Raw genomic sequence first — 25,451 nt, forward strand, 5'->3', positions numbered from 1 at the left:
AGAAGATGCATCACTTTCAAGACCCAGCCGTGGAGGTCACGCAGGGTTTCTTCTGCCACATCCTGCTCATTAGGAGTGAGTCACTAAGATGACTTGTGTTTCAAGGAGAGATGAATTAGACCCCTCCTTTTTATGGGAAGAATGTCAAAAATCTGCAGACATGCTTTAAAAGCACCCTCATCCACGCTCTGGCTACAAATGATTTACACTCCTCTCACCCTCTGCCCTCCTCCCAAGATCCCCGACAGCCTCATCTGTGGTGGGATTAGACCCACAATCTCACCGTCTAAGGAGGTCCAGGTGCTGCTGGGCTCCTCAGCTGTGGCTCACCAAGAATAGCGCCCTCAGTTCCCACTTTCAAAGACCAAATGAAAGAAACAAGTCACCTGCCTTCCACCTTACAAAGTGTGAGTCCACTGAGGGCAGAAACCGTAACTCTCTCCATCCCCCATGATGCTTAGCACAATAAGTATTAAATGCTGTGCAGACACCATCTTGCAGATTTTCTAATGCTTCAGAACGATAAAACAGACATCCTCCCCTTCTGTTCCCAAGTCATAGAATTCCTTGCTGTTATTAATGTTTTCTATGGAAGCTCGGAGATTGCACCAATGAACATGGCGGGACCTAAGAGAGTAGGCCAACAGTTGAGTTCTGTGCACATTGCAGCAACAGTCAATGCTGGCAGGGGGAGGGGGCTTGACAGTGTGAGAAGGGAGTTCTAAACCCTTTTAACTTCCCAAATAACTGTAGCAACCACGCATTGCTCCTGGGACCCAGCCTAGCCACGGCTTCCCTGCCCATAGGATTTCAAACCAACTGCAAAATCAAAGAGGCAGCCTTCACATTGCAGGTCCCTAGACATTCTGTGGCCAGTTTTACAGCCAAATCAATCTGCTCATAGTCATAAACTGAGATACAGGAGGGCACAGGTGCCGTCTTCAACCGGAACCTCACTCTGCCTCTCTACAGGACAAGGAACGTCCAGGAATAAAAGGAACTCTTCTCTTCCCTTCCGGCCTTCTGTTCCTTGGGTCCATTCTCAGCTAATGTTTCAGAAACCTGGTGTTTCAGAGCACCCATGCATGCGTACTCCCACAAGCAATACTTTAAAGGAATAAAGAGTAATACCTAACAGTAGAAGCCCATTTAATCTTTACGACAACATTGTAAGTTTCTTATCTCGCAACCAAGAGATGTCTATGACTGGTGGGGGGTCCACAGACAACGAAAGGCAGAGCCAGCATTCAAACTTCAGTAGATTCCAGAACATGTGCCATTCACCATCACCTTGCTATGAAAGTCAGACAGTGTGTTTTGAGTACAGAAGCTGAATGACCTGCAATAATGATATAAACAGCTTTCTAACAGAGGAGTAATAATAAATCATACCCTACCTCTAGGTCAGGAATTTTATAGAGACCAGTAAGAAAGCACTGAATATGTGTTGATCAATTTCCAGTTGACAGTGACTGGCTACCATGTATCGGGTGCCTTCCAGGAGCCAGGCACTATACTAAGCATTTTGTGTATTTTATCAATATTCTTCATACCTTTGCAATGTAGTTATTATAAAAACAAGAATTAAAGCACTGAGGAATCAAAGAACTTGCCTAAATTTGCATAGCTGGCGTGTGACTGGGCTGGGGTATATATACTTTCCAGCTTTCCATGTAGAGTTCTTGACATCCATTTGACCTGGCTGTCCCTGTCACCTTTCCAGCCCTCTGTGTAGTATTCCCAGACCTCCATGAAGTCATCAATTTGCTAAAAATAATTTCTGCAGCTGATGGGTTTTTAATGTAGCGTGCTGCCTCTGGCCCCTCCCTGAAGTCCGCGGCCAAGAGCCTGAGAGGTGGGTGGGCATTCCGAACTCCCACAATATTAGCAGGCTCCAGGACTCAGGCTGATTTCTGCCCTGTCTTATTTTTAATGAGGTCAAGGGCATCCACTGGAGAAAGGGAGGGGGCTGTCTCTCCTGATGGTGTCTGGGGCACCTGGGGCTCTCTGCTAATCACCCCAGTTTCTTCTGCTTCTCACATACAGCCTGAGTCAGTGGCAGAGACATCACTCACCGAGCTAATTCTTATAGGTCACAGCATTTAGACCTGGCTACATCCAAAGGGATGAAGGGTGAGACAAACCTCCCAGAGGCCACCAGCCCGTCAGAGCCATCCACCGCGCCCAGCAGGCACCTTCCTCACGAGGCTCTGTGAAGTGAGCTCCACCTCCAGCAGGGCTCCTGACGGGTAGAACCAGCAAGCAGACGCAGGTGGCGAGAGGCAAATCCTGTATCTCAGACTTTATAACAAGCTGGTTCTAGGGAGAGCTTGAGTCTGGAATTACCCCGAGAGAGAGACGGTCAGGAGGGCCCAACCGTGTGGAACACGGTGCAATCTGGTGGAGCGGACACCAGCTTAGGAGTCTGCGGAACTGAATTCCAGGTTTGGTTCAGTCACAAACTCACTCCTGGGAAAGGTACTTCACCTCTAAAGGCCTCAGTTTTCTGATCTCTGGTATGGGGATGGTGATTCCCTTCTCCTCTCCCTCATGAGCGTTGTCAGCATAAAGTCAGCATATGGAACCTGGTTGGTGACACTGCAGTTCAGAGCACTTTTCCCTGTCCTCCCCACGATCCGTCTTCTCAGCCCTGTTCCTGGTCTCTTCCGGGTCCACCTGCTTCCTCTCTTGACTTGGTCTGGTGTCCGGTCGCATCTGTACTCATCCGTGTGAACTGCTGGCTCACACTTGTTGCTCTTCCCAGTCTAAGCAGCTGGGCCGGAAGCCTCAGCCACAGCTTCTGCCAGCTTGACCTTGGGAACTGACATTCCTGCTCACCCTGAAAGATGAGGAAAGGCGGGGGGCAAAGATTATGCACACTTTTATTCTACGATCCTTTAATGTTAAATGTGGGACTTTGTTGTTAACTGTTTATATGCTAATGATTTTATGTATTCCTGGTATATTGACCCTTTTTATTATTATGAACTGACCCTCTTTGACTCTAACAATATTTCTTGTCTTTGAGTGTATTTTCTATGATATTAGTTTTCAGTCCTGCTCTTTCACAATTACTGTTTGCATAGAATACCTTTTTTCATCCTTTTATGCTCGAGCTGTTTGTGTCCTTGAATCTAAAGTGTTTCTCTTTTTGGCAACACATAATTGGATTTTGCTTTTTTTATCAAGTTTGGAAACCTGTGTCTTTTGATTAGAGTATACAGAACATTCACATCTAATGTAAGGATTGACGTGGCTGTGTTTAAATCTTACGTTGCCACTTGTTTTCTGCAGTGCACATGAATTTTTGTCCCTCTGCCCTTTCTTTATGGCCTGTTTTATGTTCAGATTTTTACTGTGTGATTTTCTTCCTCTGTTCATTTTTAAGTGTATTTTAAACAGCTTTATTGAAGTAAAATTGTCATCTAATAAACCGCAAATGTTTAAGTTTATAATTTGATAAGTTTGACACGTACACACCCACAAAAGTATCACCGTGCAAAACCACTGGTCTTCTGTCAACATGCATTGGTTCACACAACCTGGAATTTTATACCAATGCAAACTTATAGTATATAGCTGTTTTGTCTGACATCCCTTGGCATGATTATTTTTAACAAATAATAAATAAATAAGCATGATTATTTGAAGATTTATCCAGGTTGCAGTGTACCAACAGCTCCTTCTTTTAAATGGCTGAGAACTACTCTATGACAGAGAGGGAGAGAGAGAGAGAATAACAGGTAGAGACACATGCTACATTTCGTTTATCTGCTCACCTGTTGATGGACATTTGGGCTGTTTCCAGTTTCATGCTCCTATAAATCATGCTGCTATAATCAGTCACATCCAATGTTTGGTGTGGGTATAGGTTTTTATTTCTTTTGGATATATAGTTAGTAGTGAAATCGCTGGATTGTATGGTGAGTACACTTTTATGAGATATGTATATGATTTGCAAATCTTATGTCCCAGTCTGAGGCCTAGCTCCTTGTTTTCTTAGGCTGACTTTTTGAAGAGCAGAAGTTTTTAACTTTAATGGCATCCATTTAATCAAACCTGCAAAAGGAAATCTATTGATGATATGAACCACCTATTACTTTGTTCCAGTGCAGCGGAATTAAGAAATAATCTCCAAATGAAACTCCATTACACAGTCTGAGGTTTCTTCTTATTAATTTTTCAATTGAATAATTGAGTTTATTAAAAAATAGAAGAAAGTTTGAGTATCACCCATCAGGCCTCCCTCCAAGTGCTTTCAGCTGTTACCATAAAAATGCTACGTAAACGGTGAGAGTGTATCTTTTAAAAATCAGAAACACATATTTACCACATGCCATGAAAATTTAATAGTTAAATATTGTGAGCTTTTCATTCAATATTGTGCCAATGAATTATGTATGGGAAAATACCCAGTGCTCATCTCCCGATTTACATTTATGAGATCTCCTCGCAGGTGGCGTGTCTGTGGAGGAGGGCAGAGGCCAGCTGCTCTCCGCAGAAGGCGCCCTTGAAGCCTGAGCTGGAATGACCCAGGAAGAGCTTGAGAAACACCACGAGACCCGACAACTCTGGTTGTTGACAAACAGCACTGGCCTCTCCGAACACATTTAATTCCAGCTGATCATATTGCTACAAAGCAATGTAGGTCTCAGTGTTGAACTTATCTCAGAAACAAATCTTTTCAAACAGTCCGAGATCTCCACCATCCCCACTTTATCAATGAGACCAAGACGTAGCTCTTGCTTCAGGTCCCATAGCCTGGGACAGGTTCCCTTGGCCCTCTCTCTGCACCCTCTCTCCTGGCAGGAAAATGGAATTAACTCTCACCACTAGAGACTTGGCCTCTGGCAGTCACCCGGCACAGAGTGCGACAAGGACCCCTCTATTAGTGTTCTTCAGCTGAACTTTGAGTCAGACCTCTGGTCCTTCTGGGGTCTTCTGCTCCAGGGTCCTAATGCTGGATTCTGGCCTTGTGTCCTGGCTCTGATCCCAGTGCCCAGATGTTAGTCTCAGACATCTGCTCCCCCAGGTCTCCTGGAGCCAGTGGTTTGGGACTTGGCTGGGCCCTCTGCTCTGCTCCTGCCAGACTCGCTGCTGCTCTGCCCTCGGCTCTCCCTGGCAGCCGTCAGGACCCTCCTGCACGCTTTTCATGGCACTGACTCCTTGGTTTTCGGTGCAGTTCTTGGAAACCTAACTCTGCATGGTTGATTCAAAATTCTTGGCCCCCGTGCTGCTGCCTAGTGGCCACCACGGCCTCCTCCTGACGAGCCAGTAGCTTCATTGTTCTAACCCTCAGGGCCTTGTGCCGCAGGTTGATTCCTGATTCGTGCACTGAACGCTGTTGGTACGTCGGGGTGTCCTGACTCCCCACAACTCCCACCCTACAGCATTCCAATTCCCTTCTCAAATGGGGGTCCTTCTACGGCTTTGTCTTCCAAACTCCCTTTGCCTTTTGTCCTTTTGTTCATCCTCTGAGGCTTGCTGTGCCCTAGTTCCTAGGAGGGGAGCCACACTGTCAGCTCATGGGGAAAGGAAGAGGCAGCCTTTCTCCTGCCCCATGGGCCCTCCCACCCTCTCTCCCACACAAGAAGAATCCAACAGGGGCCGTCCAGAGAGAGTTCCCTCCTTTCACCCAGCGCAGCTGTTCCAGGCGTTTCCTGTTGCTCTGCCTTCCTGTCCTTTTCCCGCCCTTCTCTGTAGGATCTTGTCCCATAAACCAGACTCCCAGCCTCCTTCGCCAGCTGGTTTCTGGCTGGATTCAGCCACTGTAAAATTTGCGCTGGGGAACAACCGCTTTCTCTGTTTCAGGCAGTGTCTGCGGCAGTGGCAATTCCTCTCAGAAATTTCCGGCCCCTACCAGACAGCCCCTCCCTCCAGGACCCCAGCTGAGGTGTGAAGCTTCCCAGTGAGACCTCAGCTCCTGAAAAGTGCATCCCAGGAAGGAGAGGCACCTTAGTGCCGTCTCCTCCCTCTGCCCCTCAGCCCAGGGCGTGGTGCTCCCTGCACCCTGCATGGTCTGACTTCATTGATTGACAGCTGTTCATCCATTCAACAGCAGCCTTTGGGGATAAATGAAGTCACACTGTATTAGGCACTTATCAACTTCTTTAATATGATGTAGCTTCAGAAATGTTAAAACATAAGCAATGGTATATTTTAGAATTGCATCCTTACTATTATCATTACTCCGACTTTTGAAGATTGAATATATAATGTACATACTTGCATGAATTCTCAGAACGTGTAATCTGTTTAGTCTTATTCCTGTTTAGCTGTTTTTTCTCATTTCTTAAACTTTCTTGACTTCAGCGGCCTGTTTATGCCATATCTATTAACAACCAAAGGAAAGATGTTGCCCATACCATATACTGAGAAATAGTAAGACAACATATGAGAAGCACATGGTTCATAGTAGGAGTCAAATATCCCATTCCTTCTTCCTTTTCTTTTCCTTCCTGCCAGCCTGGGGTTGAGTTTTCAACCTTCACTGGCGAGCTATTTCATCTCTTGCCTTTCAATGAATGAAAATTCTATTTTTATGTTTTCATGGACCATAGACTACTGGATATGTGAGAGACTCTGGTAGGTAGAATTCTGAGACTGTCTCCAAAGTTCTCAGCCCCTGGTGTACACACACCTTCTCTCAGTCCTGTAACCACCAGGAACTGAATTTCGTCACAAGCGTTTAAGCTGCATATAAGGATGCAGACTGGTGGAGTGCCTGAGCAGAGAACATGGCCACGACATGCCAGACTCTGAACGACAGAGCTGTGAGCTAGTAAATCAGTGTTGCTTTAAGTTGCTAATTTGTTTTGCAATAATAGAAAACTAACACAGGGACAATTTTTTTTTTCTTTTTGCAGGTGGGGAAACTGAGGCTAAGAGAAGTGAAGTGGTGTCTCTTGATCTCTTAGGTGACTCTCAGGCACCATGCCTGTCCCCAGAGGTGGGGTGGAAGTGCCAACACCAGGGTCTCTTTCAAATGACAGTTTTTTTTGAAGAAGAGAAAACATCAGTTTTCATCCGATTCATCATCTGGAGCTTCAGTGGTTGCCTATCCCACCGAGATACTGAGTCGGGGGCCCTCAGTAGAACTGGAAGGAGGGCCAGCCCTTCATGGTTCATTTTCTTTATTCCCAACCTAAAATTAGGTGCAGCTGGTATGACTGCACAAGCTCTGTCCTTGGTCCTGAGCCAGGATGTGGCCGCTGTTTGCCCAGGATCCTGTTGCAGAGGATCCAAAGTTACCACGCTCCCAGCGGGGCGCTCCCTCTTGCAGTCCCTGAGACAGATGGCTGTGCAATGGCAATGAAGCTGCCTCTCTGTTCTCCTTCCCGGCTTCTGGGGCTCCATCTGCTTGTCCTTCCAAACTTCCCCTTCCAAATTTGGCTTCTGAAGAGAGGCTGCTGAGAGAAATTGGGCTTTGGGGAGTCAACATACTCTTCTCCATATTTCATTGTTTCCTGGTAACCCAGAGCCAAAATTGGCCTCAGTAACTGGGCACAAGAAGTAAATATTTCCATGTGTCAATTCATATGCACAATCTGACTCTTTACTTCCAGGTCTGCCTGTCTGCAACTGGTCAACTCAGTGTACATCCAGCAAACCACATGGTGTGATTCAGAGGCCAGGACCATTAACTCTGACTTGGGCTGAGCCAGATAGACAGTTCTTGACCAAAGGAAATCACATACTACCATCATTAGTATACAGCAACAAGTCTTTCTAAACATCTGTTACTACTATATCCAGTCTTTGCTAGGTCCTTTAGAAGATACCAGAGCAGAAAAATAAGGTATAAATCATAAGGGAAATAATAAAAATCAAACCATAAGGAGCTATCACCTCACACCAATTAGGATGGCTGTTATTAAAAAAAAAAAAGGTTGATGAGGACGTGGAGAGAAGCGAAGTCTGGCACACTTTGGTGGGAGTATAAATTAATACAGCCATTATGGAAAACAGTATGGAAGTTCCTCAAAAAACTAAAAACAGAACTATGATAAGTAGTTCTGCAATCCTATTTCTGAGTATTTATCCAAAGGAAATGAAATCAGGATCTCAAAGAGTTATCTGCACTCCCATGTTCATTGCAGCATTACTCGCAATAACGAAGACATGGAAACAACCTAACAGTCAATCAATGGTTGAACGGATAAAGAAAATGAGGTATATACATAAAATGAAATCTTATCTAGACTTAAAAAGAAGGCAGTCCTACCATCTATAACAAGATGGAGGGACCTGGAGGACACTATACCAAGTGAAATAATCGAGACACAGAAAGACGAATACTGAGTGATCTCACTTGTAGGTGGAATTTAAAATAGCTGAATGTATAGAAGCAGAGAGCAGAATGGTGGTTGCCAGGGGCTTTGGGGGAGGATATGAGCTCTTGGTCAAGGGTACAAAGTTTCAGTTACGCAAGATGAGTAAGTTCTAGAGATCTAACATATAGCATGGTGACGATAGGTGACAAAACTGTACTTGAAATTTGCTAAGAGGGTAGATTCTAGGCGTTCTCACCACACACCCACACAGAAGTAACTCTGTGAGGTGGTGGATGTGTTAATTAGCTGGATTGTGGCAATATTTCATGGTGTGTATGTATATCAGATCGTCACACTGTATACCTTAAATGTATACAATAAAAAAGAAAAAGGAAGTATGATTTCTACTCTCAAATAGCTTATAGAGAAATAAAATACAATTAAAGTTAAGTGACATAATTTGAGATATAGACAAAATCTACCACCTAATGTCCCAAACCAGAAGAATCACTGTGGGTTGAATTTGTTTGGGGGTTTTTGTGGAGATCATAAAACTTGAAGTGGATCTTGAAGAATTAATATTCAGTTCTAAAAGCTTATCTTTATTTCAGATAGACACATAGATAAATACATCACTGGAGAAAATTTGGGTAGAACAGAAAAGATTTGAGAAGGCAAACATTTCCTCTAACTCTTCGAGCTGTAGATGCCAATAGAAAACAATCAGAATAACGCTGAAAACTTTTATTTCGCCCATTATCCTAGTTTATTTCTTATATCTTGACTAGAATTTATACGCCATCTGGTACTAAAACAGTTTTGAGAAATATTAAAAATTAAGCACAATGTAAAATACAAAAGATTTAAAAAATTATAACCCTCTTATTACCTAGTAAAAACTTTTTGACTTCTGTTAATTGATTTTATTCTTCTTAGCTTCCTGTTATCAAGGCACGAGAGAAAAGCATTGAATTGTATGTCCGATACTTTCTGCTTTGTTTATCAAGCTTTTTCCTGTTATTGAATCCAAATAAGAAGGAGAGAATACTGCATAACATAATAGGCAATGCATTCAAATATAGTTTTCGAAAACATGCACACATGTTGTTCAAATGGAAGAGGGCATACCACTAAATTTTCTTAGCTGCCTGCAAAATTGTTTTTACTAGGTTACACATAATCCGGTGTGTGTTCATTGCAATCTAATGTTCTGGCTTTGTCTACCAAAAGAACATAAAAAAACCTATTAGACTCTGTGAATGTGCGTTTTAGGTTCAACTATCAGATGTCTTAGGTGGGCCTCCCGTGGGCGTGGATTACCATCTATTCATATCGGAATTCTCTAGCAAGTGCCTGCAGCATGGAAATTCATTGTGGCTCGTTGACATAAGAGAGTCTTATGTTTTCCATACCAGTCATGCATGAGGAAGAGCTGTCATTCTGACGGGTAAATTAAAATTCACATAGAGATCCAAGGGGCTGCGGGGGTGTCTGCAGGACTTCAAAGTTATGGGCTCTCCACTTTGCAGACTAAAATCCGTCTTTTCCATGTGATGGAACACAGGTGTTGGAGGGTGTCTAAGGGAAAGTGTTAACCGACTTCTCCTTGTTAATTTATCTACTGACTTTACTGACTTTGAATAAAATTGCATCTTGGTGGATCACAAGAATGAGTAATTTACAAAATTCGTCACCAAGCAGTCTGATTAGCTGACCTGGGCGTATGGCTACTGATCATCGTCCACTTAAGCGTTACAGCACGCTCCACTCTAACAATTTAATTTTCATATATTTGAGGCTGAGCAGCTTTGTTTCACCTGCGTTGCCTTTGATTTAAAAACATTCGTTATTCTTCCCAGCATGTTCCTCTGAAAGGGAGAACAAGGCTATACGGCTTTTATAAAAGATGATTAATTCCTCCCATCGACTGTAGATCGCGAGGCATAAGGAGCAGGAGGCTGGCCTGGAGTCTCGGAGGAGCACGGACACAGAGCCATCTTTCTAGCTCCCCACAACAGGTGCAAGATGCCCCTCCTCAAGAAAGCACACGCACCTCTCTGTTGGGGTGGTTTGCTTAGAGTTTTGTGCTTTCTCTCTCTCTCTCTTTATTGTTGTAATTCTGAGGGATACATTTATTGCCAGGAACCAGGCTTGTAGATACCGTCAGGGCCTTCATCCAGGGTGGCTGTTGCTGTCCTGTCCCTGGTTCTTTCCACCATCTCCCTGGGCGCTAGGATTCCCACCTTGTCGGATATTCCTGCAAGGAGTAAACGCTTCCCCTTCTGAGAAGCCCCGGATGTGGAACTTTATTTTGGGGAAAGTAGAAAAGGTCTGTAAATAGGGTGACCTTGGAATTATGTCAAGTGTCTGACAAATTGACTTTATCACATAGGTAGATATATAAATTAGCTAAATTCCAAAACCGTTTTCAAAAATAAAATGATTTTTGAAATTTAAAATGATATATCAATATATATATTAAAGCTAAATGAAAATTGTTTATGTTGTTTTAGTATTAAAAACGAACACAGGCAGAATAATTATGCTTGAAACATATGTTACTGAACACAAACAGAGGTTTGTTTATCCGCAGCAGGGTAGGGCCAATAACTGAAACGCCAGGCTTGGGGCAAGGAGAGAGGGTTTAGTTTTATCAAAAGGCAGCCAGACGGGGAGATGGGAGTTAGAACTCAGATCCACCTCCTTGAAGGGAAATAGGTAGGGGTTTTAATTTGGGGTTTTAGGTAGGGGAGGGGGAGCATGTGCTGGGGTTTTAGGCAGAGGAGGGGGAGCACGTGGCCTTGCTGGATGGCGCCTTCCCACCAGCCTGTGTTTGGTCCTGAAGACAATTTCTTTTCCCTTGACTGTTTGGACTTTTCTGGTTAGTTTTCATCTTCAGCCTGCATTTGGCCCTGTGAGACTGAATCTTGACATCTGGACCTTGACTTCCTGGGAAAGGCAGCTCACTCATAGACAAAGGAGGGACAGAAAGACCTGGTTAGTTTTAAACAATGGTTGGTTATGCTGAGTCTGCACAGCTGCGTTTGCAAAGCTTGTTCACAGTTTTCTGCTCCCCAGACGATGTTTCAACGTCTCCATTCTCGGTTTCACATAGGCACTCCTCCCTCAGGTGCTGAGGCCCTAGTGATCACAGAATAAATTCTGCCAAACGCAAGATATTCTCAGTTCTATTTCTTTTATTTTAAAACAGGCAAAAATATCAGCCCAGATATGTCCACAGGCACTTGTTTTGGCCTCTATTTATACTAGATTGTCTCAAAAATAATTTTTACGTGAAAAAGCATATCAAAATATTTGCACTATTATCAAATTTGGATGCTAAAAATCATTGGCCTTCTCCATTATTCTATTTTACTACAGAATATAATTTGTCAATTAAAAATGCTGAGATATTCCAATGGACAATTACGGAATTTCAAAATTAAATTTTGTACACTCTGAGATTTATTCATTTAATTTATCTGGCCCCTTCCTTTTGAAGGGATGAGTTTCAGTGCCTCCTTCATGAATGCTTTGTTTTCAAGAATTACAAGTCACTAAAAGCTCTAAAAGATAACGTTATTTTTGTCTTTCTGGTATTGAAAATTTTTGAATAAAAAGATTCCCACCTCACTTTGAACAACACGCAATATTTCAAAATTCAGAGGATGTGTTTACTGAAAAACGAGATTAATACCACTGTGGGCCCTTTAAGTTGATTACAGTGAAGTACATCGAAAGCTTATGAATTTCTGCTGGTGCACTGATGACAGCTTCAAAAGACAAAGTGTGTGCTGCCATACGAAAGTATTTTTTTTTCAGTTCTTTCACTGAGATCATAATGGTTTATAACATTGTGTAATTTCAGGTGTACATTATTATCAACTTCTGTATACACTGCATCATGCTCATCACCCGGAGTCTAATTTTTATCTGTCACCATACATATGTGCCCCTTTACCCTTTTTGCCACCTCCCCACTCCCTTGCCCCCTGGTAACCACTAATCTGTTCTCTTTATCCATGTGTTTATCTTCCACATGTGAGTGAAGTCATACAGTGTTTGTCTTTCTCTATCTGGTTTATTTTGCTTAACATTATACCCACAAGGTCCATCCATGTTGTTGCAAATGGGATGATTTTGTGTTTTTTATGGCTGAGTAGTTTTCCATTGTTTGTATATACAACATCTTCTTTATCACTTCATCCATGGAAGGACACTTGTGTTGCTTCCATGTCTTGGCGATTGTGAATAATGCTGCAATGAACATAGGGGTGCATAAATCTCTTTGGATTTTTGATTTCAAGTTCTTTGGATAAATACCCAGTAGTAGGATAGCTGGATTGTATGGTATATCTATTTTTAATATTTTTGAGAAATCTCCATACTGTTCTCCATAGTGGCTGCACCAGTTTGCCTTCCCACTAGCAGTGTATGAGGCCTGCCTTTTCTCCATATCCTCTCCAACATTTGTTATTTTTTGTCTTGGTGATTATAGCCACTCTGACGGGTGTAAGGTGATATCTCATTGTAGTTTTGATTTGCTTTTCCCTGATGGTTAGTGATGTTGAACATCTTTTCATGTGTCTGTTGGCCATCTGTATGTCTTCTTTGGAAAAATATCTGTTCATATCCTCTGCCCATTTGTTGATGAGGTTATCTGTTTTTTTTGTTGTTGAGTTGTATGAGTTCTCTATATATTTTGGAAATCAACCCCTGTAGGATATATGATTTGCAAATATTCTCTCCTGGTTAGTAGGTTGTCTTTTCATTTTGTTCATGGTTTCCTTTGCCCTGCAGAAGCTTCTTTGTCTGATGTAGTCCCATTTGTTAATCTTTCTTTTCATTTCCCTTGCCTGAGTAGACAGTATTTGAAAAGATACTGCTAAGACCGATGTCAAAGAGTGTACTGCCTGTTTTCTTCTAGGAGCTTCATGGTTTCAGGTCTTACATTCAAGTCTTTAATTCATTTTGAGTTAATTTTTCTGTATGGTCAAGATAATGGTCAACTTTCATTCTTTTGCTGTCCAGTTTTCCTAACACCATTTACTGGAGAGACTTTCCTTTTTCTATTGTATGTTCTTGGCTCTTTTGTTGAAGACTGTCCATAGAGGTGTGGCTTTATTTCTGGGCTTTCGATTCTGTTCCATTGATCTGTGTGTCTGTTTTTGTGCCAGTACCATGCTGTTTTGATTACTACAGCTTTGTAGTATGTTTTGAAGTCAGGGATTGTGATGCCTCCAGCTTTGTTCTTTTTTCTCAGGATTGCTTTGGCTATTTGAGGTCTTTTTTTGTTTCACATAAATTTTAGGATTTTGTCCTGTTTCCATGAAGAATGTCATTGGGATTCTGATTGGGATTGCATTGCATCTGTGGATTGCTTTAGGTAACATGGACATTTTAACTATGTTTATTCTTCCAATTCATGAGTATGGAATATCTTTCCATTTCTTTAAATCTTCCTCAGTGTCTTTCAATAATGTCTAATAGTTTGGTCTTTTACCTCTGGTTAAATTTATTCCTAGATATTTTCTTCTTTTTGTTGAGATTGTGAAAGGGATTGTATTCTTGACTTCTCTTTCCTTTAGTTCATTATCAGTGTATAGAAATGCAGCTGATTTTTGTGAGTTGATTTTGTACCCTGCAACTTTGCTGTAGTTGTTGATTATTTATCATGGGGCTTGACATTGCCCCTCTTTGTTTCTCATTGTCTTTTTATCTGGAAATCTACTTTGTCTGACATAAGTGTGGCAACACTTACTTTCTTTTGTTTGCCATTAGCTTGGATTATCATCTTCCATCCTTTCACTCTGAGTGTGTGTTTGTCTTTAGAGCTGGGATGTTTTCCTGGAGGCAGCATATTGTTGGGTCTTGTTTTTTAATCCATCCAGCCATTCTGTGTCTTTTGATTGGAGAATTCAATCCATTTACATTTAAAGTGATTATCGATATGTAAGGGCTTAATACTGCAATTTTATCACTTGTTTTCCAGTTCTGTATTTCCCTTTTTTCTCTTCCCATGTGTTTCCAACTGCCAATTCAGTTTGGTGATTCTCTATGATGGTTTTCTCATTTTCTCTTTATTTATGTTTTGCATTTCTGTTCTGATTTTTTATATAGTGGCTACCACAAGGTTTGTAGAAAAGATCTCATGATGAGATAGTCCATATTCTGATAGCTTCTAGTCTCCATTAGCCTAAGTATGTTCTATCCTTTTCCTCTTCCCCTTCTGAGTTATTGTTGTCACAAATTATTCTGTTTTGTGTTGTGAGTTTGCGACTAAGTTGAAGTGTTTATAGTTACTTTTTATGCTTTCCTTCCCTTTATCTTTTAAGTTATAATTAAGTATTTGCTACCCTGTTCTGAAAGAGAGCTGCAGTTTTCTGATTTTGTCTGTCTATTTATCTCCTTGCTCCAAGCTTTGTAGAACTTTGCCTTTTTGTTTCAGTTGTGAGGGCATCCTTGATCATTTCTAGTAGAGGAGGTCTAGTGGCAATGGGAAAGCTTTTATTTCTCCATTGTATCTGAAGGATAGTTTTGCTGGATAGAGTATTCTTGGCTGAAAGTTTTTGTCTTTCAGTACTTTGAATATATCCTTCCATTCTCTCCTAGCCTGTAAGATTTCTGCTAGAAATTCACTGAAAGCCTGATAGGGGTTCCTTTGTAGGTTAGTTTCTTCTGCCTTGCTGCCCTTAATTTTTTTTTTTGTTTGTTTTTTGTCATTGACTTTTACCAGTTTTACTATTACATGCTTTGGAGAAGGTCTTTTAACATTGACATAAATAGGAGTTCTATTGACTTCTTGGATTTGTAAGTCCGGTTCCTTCTCCAGGTTTGGAAAATTTTCAGCTATTATTTCTTTGAACAAGCTCTCTGCTCTTCTCCCTCCTTTCTCCTTCTGGAATAACTATAATCCTTATGTTGCTTTTCCTAAGTGATTCAGACATTTCTCAAAGAATTCCTTCATTTTCTTTAAATCCTAGTTCTTTCTCCTCCTCCACCTGAAGCATTTCTATATTTATATCCTCTAAATCACTAATTCTTTCTTCCACAACTTCAGTTCCATTTTTTAAAGGATTTAGATTATTTTTTATCTCATTAATTGTGTTCTTCATATCCAGAATTTCTGCTTTTTTTTATAGTTTAATCTCTTTGGTGAAGTATTCCTTCTTCTCATTAATTTTATTCCTGAGCTCACTGAACTATCTTTCTGAGTTTTCTTCTAACTCATTGAGTTTCTTTATGACAGCTATTTTGAATTCTCTGCCATTTAGATTGTAAATTTCTGTGACTTCAGGGTTGGCTTCTGGAGATTTGTCATTTTACTTTTGCTCTGAATTGTTGCTGCAGTTTCTCATGGTGTTTGATGAACTAATCCTTTGCCAGCACATTTGTGATGGTATCAGGTTGCAGATTCCACCTGCTACTGCTGAGGGGAAGCAGGAGCTGTGTTTCTGACCACACTCCATCTGTTGAAAGTTGTGGAGGTATGGTAGGTTCTCCCACCAGCCAGGAAAGCATTCACACGTGGGCTCAGGGCTGTTGCTACCTCTTCTTATGGTTGTGGAGCCCACTGTGCTTGATAGGCAGGCTTTATTCATGGGATCCAAGCCTGGGCCACTCATTGGGACTGCAGTGGCATGAGGCTTTCCTGTTGGCTGGGAAAGTGTTTGCACACTGGCTCAGTGCTGCCTCCGCCTCTTCTTATAATCGTGCCAAGGCACATTCCCACTTGCAGGACCACAGAGGCATTAGGGGCACTCTTGGCTGGGAAAGCATTCATGCATGCACACAGGGCTGCCAGGGAAGGGTTGGGGGGTACTCACCTATCTCCACTACTTCCTGGAGGCCCAGTCCATCCACCTTCAGATCTATAGCTGCATGTATCTCTCACACATCCTGTTATGCCGTGTGGATATCCTCCATTGGTCAATGAATGTCCATTTAGTTGTAGTTCAAAGGGGGAGAGATAAAGGGAACAGCTCACTCCACCATGTTGCTGACATCACTCTAAAGTATGTTTATTGTGTCCCATATCAGGTTTTTCTCAAAAAACTTTGTAGTTCAGTTAGTCTTCATCTCTGTCTCTGTCTCTGTCTTTGTCTCTGCCTCTCTCTTTCCACCCACCCCCCACATATACAGGCACATTCAAATAAGTTGCAATATTTTACCCATCAAAATAGAAGCTGTCACAGTTTTTGTAATTTAGTAAAATGTTGATTTTACAATGTCACTCTGCCCTACCAAAATTTGTAATACGACCACAAAAGCAAAAAAATTTTATGTTTAATGTTTATCTTTAAACTGAATTTGGAAAAGCTTTCAGAATAGTGTCAGCTATTTCAATTTTGACAGGATAAACTCTCAAAAGTTTTTCTTTGATTTCTGGATGAGAAGAGAAAACTTGAGCCCTGATTACAATTTATTAAGCTGATTTCCTTTTGGAAGCATCTGATTACAATGATATAAAACTGATACCATTCAACTATTTGCAAAGATCTTCCACTGCTAATGGAGTCAAAATATTAACAGCCATGACATGTTGTTTCTTACATATACAGGGAAACCTGGAAGAGAAAATGAACATGATTCACTTAGAGGAATAGCCGTCTGATGAAAATGAAAACTACTTTGCAAAGTGATATGAAAATACCCTTTCTACAACTGTGAAATCATCACTTTGGGGCACAGTCTTCCTAAAATGACAGTTCAGGTCTGAGGTAGATGCCAATTTGTTTCAGAAGATTCAAGTGTTGTGGCTTCACGTGGCCAGCAATCTCATTCTGATTTCTAAGACTGGGGTTTGACATTGCCTCTGAACCGCAAATCCAGTCCCAAATTCCTGATGCAGACCATTGATTTACCTGTTGGAATTTCCCCAACAACTGTTTCTCACTCCCCTGCTGAGACATTGACCTCTAACTGGATTTCCTCACACCGTTTGCCTTCCTAAACCACCACCAGCACTCTGGAGTCCTCTCCTCTGTGATTGCCTTATTGCCCCATCCTGGCCGGCAATCCTCCCATCACCTCAGTTTGTTGCCCCTCCTGTCTGTCTCCCTTCTTAACTCGGTAATCAATCTGGACCTAGATTTTGCCTTTCTCTTCCCATAAGCCTCAATCCACTGTGGTGAACCTCTCTGTTTCCTGCTCACCTCACATGTAATGAAAAGCTGGTGTCTTTTAGGGAAATGGTCAGCAAATAGGTTAATAATTTATTTGAGGTTGTTTGAGGACTCTTTTTCGCAATGATATAGGCCACTTTAAAGATCTACTGTGCACAAATGCTATCCCAATTAACTTCACAGGTGTCTAGAAAAGTGGATCCCAATCTTTGTCTTTCTCTTGGGAGTTTTTCTTTCATTATTAAGTGATAACATAGGGAAAATTACTTAGTGATGCAGGTCTAGTGAGAGGCAGGTCTGCTTTTTGTCCACCTAGTGGCAGGATGTAGGGTGGTGTACCAGATCTTGACATGACTTCTAGAGTTCTAACAGGACCCGTTTTTGGTGACTCTAAGATATTCTGCAGGGGCCTGGCAATGGATTAACTAAACAAGATGGCGATCCAGTGAGCAGAACTTAGATTTCAGGATGTTTCAGAGCTAACAAAGCACATTCATAAACTTGTGGAATCCACTCATGCCAGGGATAAGGCAAAAGAACATTTATTAAAAGCAGTCCGCAAGAACAAATCAGGCAGCCATGGAGTCAAGACTGTGAGCGCCTAGTCCAAGGGTGATCGATGATAGTCTTCCAGACTCTGGGATGGTTGGAGAATGATTTGTTGAGATTACCAGAAAGAAAGACCACCCCTAAAGCAATCCACACTCCCTTGAGACATTCCTCTCCCAAGTGAAGAAGGGGAGAGGGCATTCTAGCTTGGGGTTGATTGCAAGGGAAAGCTGGAGCAAGGCGACAGAAGGGAGAAATTTCTCTGAAGGTGGTTGCATCCTTCCCACATCCAGACCATGCATCCCATACCTGTTATTTTTAGCAGGAAGAAACTGGAGACCTGAGCATCAGGTAGAAGTCTCTGCTGGAACCCAGGGGAGAAGTGAAGTATAGAGGAGAGGAAAGAGGAAGAAGAGGTCCTCTCAGCAATTATTTTGGAAAGTGAGGACACAGTTTGGGTTCATGTTGGTGTGAGGGATGGGGCACTGAATGTGAGCAAAAACAGATGCTGGATACGGGTTCACATAAAAACGCCAGAATCCCCATGTTTCTTTATACAATAGAAGATACGCATCTCCTAAAGGAAATGAACTCAAGGGAAAACTGTACACCAAGATTTTAAATAAAAATTACCCAAACTAAAAGGCTCATATTGTAATCAGCATGCAACAAAATTGTGGAGAAGAGAGGGCCTTCTTTCTGAAACTGCAGACAGAGGACTAGAGAGACACAGAGCAATACTTGAACCCAGATTTAGACAGAACAGAGGTCTATCCATCGGGCCCATCCTAATCATTGCTGAGCAAGCAAGGCTCTGAGGTCGACCCATTGCAAACAAGGAAAGGCTCATGAACGAATCCAAGAACAACATAAACCTCCATGGCAATGCCTTCAAACAGGTAATGATGTTCCTGTTTCCATCACCTTACTAACGTCCCCCATCTTGTGGTAGTGTGACAGCCTCAACCAGTTTCAGCATTCTAAGGGAGGGAGGACAGCACTAAGAATCTTGGCCTTAGAGGGAAACTGTGTGTCTTCAAAGACCAACTCCTCCACTTATTAACTGAGTGATCTCAGAACCAGTGTCCTCATCTATAGAGTGGATATAGACTTCCTCAGGTTGCTGGATTTAACAGATAAAAATGCAGAATGCCCTGTGGGGCTGGCCTAGTGGTGTGGTGGTTAAGTTCACATGCTCTGCTTCGGCTGCCCTGGGTTTGCAGGTTCAGATCCCGGGCACGGAGCTATGCACTGCTCATCAAGCCATGCTGTGGCAGCATCCTACATACAAAGTAGAGGAAGATTGGCAACAGATGTTAGCTCAAGGCCAGTCTTCCTCACCAAAAAAGAGATAATAATAATAATACAGGAAGCCCTGGTAAATTTGTATTCCAGATAAGCTATGAGCACTTTTTTAGTACAGATATGTTCCAAATATTGCACAGGGCATAATCAAACTAAACATTTATTTGTTGTTGATCTGAAATTTAAGTTTAACTGGTGTCCTGTATTTAATGGCAACCCTCACAAGATTACATTTATTATCCTAAATAATTCTTATAGTAAAATGCTGGCATATTGTGTGCACATAGTAAACATTAAAATATTAATTATAATTATTTTTATTCTGTAAACATTGTCTAGTATAAACCACCTATACAATATATTTGGAAACCGGGGCTTAGAAAGTTTATGGTACTTACCCAAGAATGTGCACACAGTTTTTTATTTCCCCAGAGACAGAACTCACATCCCCGGATGCCTCATTGCTGATTTTTCTACAACATCTCACGGGTAACGCCAGCTCCAAGTAGACTGTCCTGGTGAGCGTGAAGATCTGGTCACAGTTTTCCTTTAATTATTCCTTCTCTGAGCCGAATGCTGGTCCCTTGCTATGTCAAGTGTGGCCAGAAGACCAACAGCATCACATCACCTGGGAGCTCATTAGAGATGAGGAATCTAATTTCTCTTCCTTCATCAGAAGCAGCATTCTAAACAAAATCCCCAAGTGGCTTGTTTGCATACTGACACTTGAGAAAGTCCTTTCTATCTCAGCCTGGGCCGTCTTTGCCCTTCAGAGCAGTCAGTCGTTCGTAGGCCTGGCTGTTTCCTCCTGAAGAATCACCTGAAGTTTCAGAACCTACTGAAGCCTGAGCCCTGGGCCAGAGATCTCTCCTTAATCAGCCTGGGGGTAAGCCCTCGGAACTGGTGTTTTCTCTCAACTCCCAGGAGATCCTAATGTGCAGTCTTGGCTGAGAACCACTGATCTAAGGAGGAGGTTCTCACTCAAGGCAAAAGATGCTGGAAGAAATCAGTCTCCAATGGCAGATCTTCTCCTTCAGCATTGAGAAACGGAACATACAGGCAATGGCAAGATCATATGTAAAAGCAGAACTCTGACCCACAGTCTTAAGCAGCCAGCCCAGAAAACTAACCCGTTACCTACAGTGGCCAGCCAGGAAGCCAGCCGACTATCTATAAGTCAGACTTGCAGGAAGTCAGAGCACTATTTCTAGCAACGAGCTCAGGAAGCCATACACTAGCCCCTACTAACAATGGGCCTGAAATGGCCAGGACCTGATTAATAACTGCCAGCTTCCTTAATTTTTGTTCCCACTTCAAAATTAAGACCAAACAGAGAAAGCCAAAAATACACCTCTAACTAATCATATAGGATGCCCCGTTTCTAGTTAGCCTACCTCCAGCTTCCCTGGTCCACAGCCTCCAACAGGTGCAGCTGAGGCCCCCTTTTCCCACTATGAAGCTGTCCCATCCTCTGCCTGCCTTTGGGTCCGTGACAACCACAGGTGGTGATGGCTGACCCCCGTGCTACAGTAACCTTCGAATGAACAGCCTTCGCCAGTTCTCATTTGGTTGGCCTTCATTTATTTCCACCACATGTGGCAGGAGCCGAGATGAATGCCAGATAAGCAGAAGGGACAGCTAGAACAGACTTTCAATATGTTACGAAGAAGCTGACACTTTCTCTTCTACTCCTCCCAAGCCTGTCTCAGCAAATGGTAGGATCAGAATTAGGTGGACTAAGTCATTTGTCACCTCAGCCTCCAAAGTCCTGCTCCTTGTTTCTCCTCTGTCCTCTGACTTGCCCCTCCAGTCTGTGCTTCTGAGAGTCATTGTGAGGCGGGGCATGGGCTCTGGAACTCCACTGCCCGAGTTTGCACCTTAGCTCCACCATAGATTAACCGCGTGACTTTGGGTAAACAACCAATCATTGTGTGCATTGGTTCCTGATCCCATGTCTTGGGGTTCTTGTGAGAATGAACGAAGCTGATACACGTAAAGTACCTAGCCCTGGCCCCGGGGCTTATTAAGGACTCCATCAGTGTAGGCCACTGTCATCATTGTTCTGCAGGATGCTATTTTTTCTCCTCACTTTGCCACTCAAGGAAAGACACAAACTCGCTTCCTCACTGAATCAAGGCATTGTGTATAGTAGAATTTACTGAAGGTTGGGGAAACGGGAGGCTGTATTAGTCAGTTTGGGCTGCTATCAAACATCATAAACTGGGTAGCTTAAGCAACAGAAATTTATTTTCTCACAGTTCTAGAGGCTAGAAGTCCAAGATCAAGATTCTGGCTAATTTTGTTTCTGGTGAGAGATCTCTCTTTCTGTCTTGTAGATAGCCATATTCTTGCTATCTTCATGTGGCCTTTCTTCAGTGTGTGTATACAGCAGGCGTGCAGGTGGGGGTAGGGGGTGGGGTGGAGAGAGCGCTCTCTGATATCTCTTCTCATAAGGACGCTAATTTTATCAGATCAGAGCCCCACGCCATGACCTCATTTAATTCTAATGACTTCCTTACTCCAAATACAGCCACACTAGGCGTAGAGCTTCAACACGTGAATCTGGCGGACACATACATTCAGTCTACAACAGAGGCATGTTCCACATAGAAAGGAGAACAATGTACAACTGCAGATCATGCATCCTTGTTCCAGTTCCCTGTGATTCCTGCCACCAGGACACCCTCATTCATATCTGATCCAGATCTTAGTCCAATGCAACTGAGGCTCACAATCCTGCTCTTGAGTAGCTGTCTCTTCATTTCTAGAGTCCCAGGTCCTTCAAAACCTCTGTCATCCAGGCTTTTCAGAAGCTGTCAATCAATTAACATGAAAACAGCTTCTGGCCCTGGAGAGGGCTCCTTTTACCTTATTAAGTCGAGTTCTTCAGTGTTCCTTGTCTCAAGAGCTCTCTCTCTCACTCTCATATTTTTAAGGTATGAGATGTCAACTTCAAAGACTCATTGAACTACTGCATATTCATTCATTCATTCATTCAATCCAATTTATTGAGCTTCTACTGCATGCCAGGCATAGTGCTGAGTGATGGGGACTATAACGATGAGTAGAAAGAGTCCCTTCTTTCATGGAGCTAACGTTTGTGGAAGAATAAGAAATCTGACTTAGACTGGGGGTCAAGAAGACAAATGAGGGAAATGACCATTGATCTGAGATATAAATAATGAATAAAAGTTTGCTTGGTAAAGAGTGTGTGGGGAGGTGGGGGAGGTTGAAGGAAAGGATAAGGAATTGGGGAGATCGTTCCTCACAGAAAGACCCCATGGAGAAAGAGCCATTATCAGGAGCAAAGAAAACATCAGGACTTTATAGGTGTATTAGTCGGGGTCCGACCAGGAAAACGGAAACCACTGTAGTTCTTAACCAGAAGGAGTTTAATGAGGGAAATTGCTCACTTTGGTAAAAAAAAAAAAGCTCAGGAACCAAACAGAGGACAGTGAGATATCATAGAAAGTAGCAATAGCTGGCAGTGGCTCTGGAATTTAAGGTTTTAAATTTAAGTACTTAAAGTATAGAACTTTTGTCCTTCAAAACTCATCATTAAGAAAATTAAAAGACAAGTCACAGACTGTGAGAAAGATTTGCAAATAATGCCTCTGATAAAGGACTGGTATGCAGAAAAAATAAAGAGCTCTTACAACTCAATAATAACACACAACCCAACTAGAAAATGGGCAAAAGACTTGAGTAGACATTTCTCCAAAGAAGACATATGAATGGCTAAAAAGCACATGGAGATGTGCTAAACACCATTTATCATTAAGGCAATGAAATTACAGCCACTTCACACCCACTAAATTCCTATAAGACCCCTGGGAATTTACTTGAGAGAAATGAAAACATATGTCTTATAAAGACTTATGCACATGAATGTTCATAGCATTATTCATGATAGCCCCAAACTGGAGACCACTCAAATGTCTATAAGCTGGTGAATTCAGAATTTGATATGTTCATACGATGGAACACTATTCAACAATAAAAAGGAATGAAATACTGATACATACCACAACATGGATGGACCTCAAAATAATCATGTTAATTGAAAGAAGCCAGGCACAAAGACTCCTTATTAAGCGTAAATTTATAGAACCAGAATGCAGATTGGTGTTTATTGGGATGGGAGAGTTGATTGGCAACAAATAGGCTCACGGGAAGTTTTTTGGGGTGATAGAATTGTTCTCAAGCTGAACTGTAGTAATGATGACTCAACTCTACAAATTTACTAAAAATTATTAAATTGTACACTTACAGGTGTTAAATTACACCGAATAAAGCTGTTATAAATTGCACATAATCTATCTTGCAACTTTGACTCAGCTCCCTCTATTGACATGGTCATATTTTCTTCTCTCCTCCAGTTTGTTGCTCTTGAAGATTTCTCACCCTTTTCTGGACAGGCTTGTTGTTCAATTTCTAGTTAAGTTCATAGGAATCAAATACTTCATTAGAACATTATGTTCCTCATTCTGAAAACTGCTTTCCTTCAAGTAATTATTAACCACTCTTGTCAAAGGCCATCTCTCATGCCAGCTGGCTACAAGACTGAGCACTCCTGGGCCATCCATCACCACAGCGACACATCTGCTCTCTCCTGGCTTCACTGCCTTATAAAGTAGAGGGGCATCAGGATCTTGTGCCTGCCTCCTTGCCACTCACCTTTTACTCAGGGCTGCTCCTTAACTCAGAGCTAATACAAACCTGACCTTCCTTCCTCCCTCTGCAATTTGAAACAACAGAAGAATGGCAGTAGAGAACCGTTTAACGGCTTCAACTCAGTAGGGTCCTGCACACAGGCTGCTGTAGATTGAACGTTTCTGTTCCTCCAGAATTCATATATTGAAAACCTAATACTCAAAGCGATGGTATTTGGAGGTGGGGTTTTGGGAATTGATCAGGTTGTAAGAGCAGAGCCCTCACAAATGGACTCAGTGCCCTTGTTAATGAGCCCAAGAAAGCTCCCTTGCCGCTTCCTCATGTGAGGACCCAGCAAGAAGGTGCCATCTGTGAACCAGGAAGCAGGTTCGACCAGACAGCAAATCTGCCAGCATCTTGATCGTGGACTTCCAGCTCCAGAATGGTGAAAAATAAATTTTATTGTTTATAAACCACCTAGTCTATTATATAGTGGCTGTTATATCAGCCTGAACAGACTAAGATACAAACAGCCCCCAAGTCATCAAGAAGTAAAACCGGGGGCGAGAAAAGAGGCCAAAGGGAAAAACTGGCCAATTCTGTTTCTGGGCTTGAGTTTTCCCTTCCCTTCCTTTTCCAGAAGGGAAAGAAGAGAAGCATTCTTCCCACACTTGAGTCCGTCAGGGTGAGATCTGCTGTCTTTAGTTCCCTGTTGTTTATTTTCAAATATATATCCAAAAATCAACCAACAAACAAATAAAAAGAAAAAACACTGATTCCCTCTGCCTCCCACCCACAATCCCCCAGAGAAAGAATAATTAATGTTGAACTCTCCTGGAAGTGCAGTGAAGACAAAACGTCAGTTCTGACCCTGCTAATTTGACACCTAAGACAAGACCCCAAAGACTTTTGATGGAACCTATTCTTGTCCAAGAATCTTCTAGAAAAGAGGGATTTGTCTTCCTGCGTTTCTTGCATGAAACTCAATTGTAATAATAGACCTAGCAGTATTTGGGGGGAAAAAAAGAATTTCAAAATATTGTGATTAGGGTCACGTACCACATTCCCTAATCCACTAAAGAGAAACTGAGTGTTGGTATTCAGTAAGTGAGTAGAATGATTAATTCATTTTTATTATTAACTTAGTAATCTGACCCTCAGAAGTGTGTATAGCCACAAGTATGTAAAATAACTTTGTCAAATGATTTGTCATCCAAACCAGGATACGAGAGTGAAAGGAGACACTATGAATCATTATGCCGGGGCCACAGGAGTAAGGCACAGCTGTCTTGGGAAAACAGGGTCATTTAGTCACCCGATGGCCCTCCTGGAAATCTCCTTTGTCACACTGACTTAGAGAATTTCAAGTTGAGTGTAGTTTGCTTTGCGAGCAAGCTGTCCGGGTACCTCAGGAGACTGGGTATTGGCAGGTATGACAGCATCAGTGCTGGCGGCAGAAGCCACGGGCAGAAAGGCATGATGGGGACATCAGAACAGATGCTGAGGCTCCGCCCTCTCTTGCTGGAGCCCACCTGTGTTGGTCGGC

The sequence above is a fragment of the Equus asinus genome, chromosome 1 (assembly GCF_041296235.1).
Source record: "Equus asinus isolate D_3611 breed Donkey chromosome 1, EquAss-T2T_v2, whole genome shotgun sequence".
Taxonomy (NCBI): Eukaryota; Metazoa; Chordata; class Mammalia; order Perissodactyla; family Equidae; genus Equus; species Equus asinus.